This window comes from Sinocyclocheilus rhinocerous, unplaced genomic scaffold (assembly GCF_001515625.1).
Source record: "Sinocyclocheilus rhinocerous isolate Xijiao unplaced genomic scaffold, SAMN03320098_v1.1 scaffold173, whole genome shotgun sequence".
NCBI classification, from domain to species: domain Eukaryota; kingdom Metazoa; phylum Chordata; class Actinopteri; order Cypriniformes; family Cyprinidae; genus Sinocyclocheilus; species Sinocyclocheilus rhinocerous.
In genome coordinates this window covers 507,354-512,423 of record NW_015645056.1, presented here as the reverse complement: position 1 = coordinate 512,423, position 5,070 = coordinate 507,354, and positions in this window count along the sequence as shown.

Here is a 5,070-nt window from a genome sequence, read left to right as displayed (position 1 = left end):
ACCATGAAAATAGATACTAGTACGGCTTATAGATTAAATGTTACAACGGCTTTCCATACGACACTGCTCCACTGATCATGTGCTTGTTACTCCACTGCACACCTCCGGATCAGTCCTCCTCACTCTTAACCTCAACATGGTTCCACACAACACATACCCCTACACATGTCACTTTTCGACGTAACCTACGCTCACTCTCACCCTCCCGGCTATCTGCTATGGTTTCATCATCGCTTCCTTCCCCTGAACAGTTATCATCTCTTGATGTTAAAAGTGCTACTGATACTTTCTGCTCCACTCTTACATTTGTTTAGACACTGTCTGCCCCTTGTCTTCCAGGCCAGCTCGTACCACCTCTTCTGCCCCTTGCCTATCTGATGCTCTCCGTGAGCATCGTTCTAAGCTCAGGGCTGCAGAAAGAGTATGGAGCAAATCACAAAATCCTACTGACCTTAATGTATATCGATCACTCCTCTCTTCATTCTCTGCTAATGCCTCCACTGCTAAAAGGACATACTATCACAACAAAATTAACAATTCGCCTAACTCTCGCATGCTCTTTAAAACATTTTCCTCCCTCCTTTGTCCTCCTCCTCCCCCTCCTTCATCAACTCTAACAGCTGACGACTTTGCCACATTCTTCATTAATAAAATTACAAACCTCAGTGCACAATTTGCCACACCACAAACTGTCAAACACATCTTATGAGCAAACATACACTTGTGTACATCCTTCTCTCCACTCTTTGAGACAGAAGTCTCTAAACTCATCCTTTCCAATCATCCTACTACTTGTCCGCTTGATCCTATTCCATCTCATCTCCTTCAAGCCATTTCTCCTGCAGTTGTACCTGCACTCACTCACATTGTTAACACATCCCTTCACACTGGTGTTTTTCCCTCAACATTTAAACAGGCTCGTATAACCCCACTTCTTAAGAAACCCACTCTTAACCCAACTCTTTTAGAGAACTACAGACCGGTTTCCCTTCTACCTTTCATTGCAAAAACACTTGAACGAGTTGTGTTCAACCAAGTCTCAGCCTTTCTCACACAGAACAACCTCCTGGACAGCAACCAATCTGGCTTCAGAAGTGAACATTCGACCGAGACTGCCTTGCTTTCAGTTGTTGAAGCCCTAAGACTGGCAAGAGCGGCTTCCAAATCTTCTATACTTATTTGGCTGGATCTGTCTGCTGCTTTTGATACGGTGAACCACCAGATTCTCATGTCAACCCTATTGGAAAATGGCATCTCAGGAACCGCACGCCAGTGGTTTGAGTCTTACCTCTCAGATAGGTCCTTCAAGGTATCTTGGAGAGGTGAGGTGTCCAAGTCGCAACATCTAGCTACTGGGGTGCCTCAGGGCTCAGTACTTGGACCACTTCTCTTCTCTGTCTACATGGCATCACTAGGTTCTGTCATTCAGAAACATGGCTTTTCATATCACTGCTATGCTGATGACACTCAACTCTACCTCTCATTCCATCCTGATGATCCGACGATAGCTGCTCGCATCTCAGCATGTCTAACAGACATTTCTTGTTGGATGACGGACCATCACCTTCAACTCAACCTGGCTAAGACAGAACTGCTTGTGGTTTCAACAAACCCATCACTTTATCAAAATTTCACCATCCAGTTAGGCTCATCAACCATAACTCCTTCAAAAACAGCTAGAAACGAGCCAAAAAGAACGCACGTCACACCTCTGTTTATCAAATTGCACTGGCTACCTGTAGCTGCTCGCATAAAATTCAAGGCATTAATGTTTGCCTACACCACTGGCTCTGCACCCCTTTACCTAAATTCATTACTTCAGAGTTATGTGCCCTCTAGAAGCTTGCGTTCTGCAAGTGAACGACGCATTATTGTGCATCCCAAACAGGCACAAAATCACTTTCACTGACTTTTCATTAACTGTTCCCTCCTGGTCGAATGACCTGCCCAACTCAATCCCAGCTGAATATTTGATGCTGATTTTATGCAATTCATAACAAAAGTTAATATAGTGACTTAGCCTACTTAAAAGAACAGTATTGTCTGATTTGCTGCATAGCGCCAACAAAACTGGCTCCATACAACCTTTGGGATACACATAATTAGAAAATACGCCTATTTGAGACACATGGTGATAAGATTTGATGTGATCAACCACGAGTTTGAATCAGCCTTGTGTCGAACTCATTCAACTCCTGCTCTTCTCCCTTTTCCCACCAAATATTTATCACTGTTTGCAATAAGTATTAATAGCATCTAATTACTATCACTTATTGAAAATAAAATAAAAAAAAATTCTTACATGGTGAAAATAGAATTTATTGCACTTAATGCAAATAACAACTGCCTTCAACATCCACATCAGAAGAGGTGCGCATCTGTGAGCAACATTTGGTTTCTGAATGAAGCCCCATTTTGAACAAATCAGCTGAGAGAATGGTTCTTTTTTTACATTTGACATGAATTACATTCATAAGATCACTTACTTATAGGGATAGTTCACCCAAAAATGAAAATTTGATGTTTATCTGCTTACCCCAAGGGAATCCAAGATGCAGGTGACTTTGTTTCTTCAGTAGAACACAAATTATGATTTTTAACTCCAACCGTTGCAGTCTTTCAGTCGTATAATGCATGGCAATGGTAACAAAATCTATGAGAGTAAAAAAAACATGCACAGACAAATCCAAATTAAACCCTGCGGTTCTTGACGACACATTGATGTCCTAAGACACGAAACAATCGTTTTTTTCTCATTGTTTACACAGTGCACAGTCATTGCGGAAGTGTTCCCTGCCACTGTGAAGATCTAAAGATATTTAGACGTACAGGTCATCACAATGGAATATATATATATATATATATATATATACAGTATATATACAGGGTTGGGGAGCAACGAAATATTTGCTTTCTGATATTTCTTATTTCTGAATATTTGATGCTGATTTTATGCAATTCATAACAAAAGTTAATATAGTGACTTAGCCTACTTAAAAGAACAGTATTGTCTGATTTGCTGCATAGCGCCAACAAAACTGGCTCCATACAACCTTTGGGATACACATAATTAGAAAATACGCCTATTTGAGACACATGGTGATAAGATTTGATGTGATCAACCACGAGTTTGAATCAGCCTTGTGTCGAACTCATTCAACTCCTGCTCTTCTCCCTTTTCCCACCAAATATTTATCACTGTTTGCAATAAGTATTAATAGCATCTAATTACTATCACTTATTGAAAATAAAATAAAAAAAAATTCTTACATGGTGAAAATAGAATTTATTGCACTTAATGCAAATAACAACTGCCTTCAACATCCACATCAGAAGAGGTGCGCATCTGTGAGCAACATTTGGTTTCTGAATGAAGCCCCATTTTGAACAAATCAGCTGAGAGAATGGTTCTTTTTTTACATTTGACATGAATTACATTCATAAGATCACTTACTTATAGTGATAGTTCACCCAAAAATGAAAATTTGGTGTTTATCTGCTTACCCCCAGGGCATCCAAGATGTAGGTGACTTTGTTTCTTCAGTAGAACACAAATTATGATTTTTAACTCCAACCGTTGCAGTCTTTCAGTCGTATAATGCATGGCAATGGTAACAAAATCTATGAGAGTAAAAAAAACATGCACAGACAAATCCAAATTAAACCCTGCGGTTCTTGACGACACATTGATGTCCTAAGACACGAAACAATCGTTTTTTTTCTACTGAAGAAACAAAGTCACCTACCTCATGGATGCCCTGGGGGTAAGCAGATAAACATCAAATTTTCATTTTTGGGTGAACTATCCCTTTAATTCCTGAAAGAGTTCTTTTGAACGAATCTTTGCCACCACAAACTGGCGGTTTCAGTTTCATATTTAAAAACATATTTTCCTCCCATCATTTTATATTTCTATGTTCAAAATGTTATATTTAATACATTAATCTCATAGCATTATTTATGCATTTATAATTGTTATAAATACGTTCATGCCACCCATTTTTATTTAGAGGTGGTTAACATAAAAACAACACATCAAAGTTAATATGCCCCTTACTTACCTTAAGTATTCCAACGTATTCCAAAGTATTTAGATTAAGTTATTAAAATTAAGTAATGTAACAAAATACGTTACAAAATACTTTTTAAACCATGTATTTTGTAATCTGTAACGAAATACATTTTAAAAGTAACCTTTCACAACCCTGCATATACACACACTATAGATTTTTTATATATAGTATGTAATATATAGCCATTCATGGTCCATGCATACATTGCAATATACTGAAAAATATAAGCATAATACTAGTTTCCATATGGATATGTATTATGTAATATTATATTTTCTAGTATATTCCCATGTATTTTTGTTCTGTCTGCTGGTGTCTGACCCTCCTGCCTGCATCTGAATATTGCTTCTCAAACCCTCTTGTATTAGGTGCTGCTTCTGATTGATCTCCCAGTGCTGACTTCTTCCTAACTCTGACTCGTCTGGAGTTCATCCTGGGACTTGGTGGCCTGCCAACAGTTTGTATTCCCCACTTGGCTTATGGTTTATGACTTATGTCTGGTCATCCTGTCCCATAGCCCAGACATACGAAGACTGCAGGATATCATTGTCACATGCAGCAAGCTCATTTAAAGTTACTGTAAGTCTTTTGGCAGCTTCCTTGACAAGTTTTCGTCTTGTTTTTACATCAGCTTTTGACAGGTGCCCTGTTCTTTGGAACGTTATTGTAGAGCCCCTTTGTTTCCATTTGTTGATTATGGCTTTCAAAAGAGCTGCAAAAAGAGGCTTTGGAAACATCTACAGTTTTCAAACCATCCTTTGTCCAAAAATCCTTTTCTGTAAAATTTTTATTGTAACCCCCAAAAATTGAAGGGAAAAAAGGGTTTCTGTACTAACATAACATCCATATTTTATTGCGTTGCTAATTGAAAGAGAAATGTCCTTGTCTGGATATCCCTTGCCATATTTAGATTTAAACACCCACAGTAATTCTACTCACAGAAACAAGAATAATTGCCTAGATACACAAAAAAAAAAAAGACAAAAAAAAAAAAAAA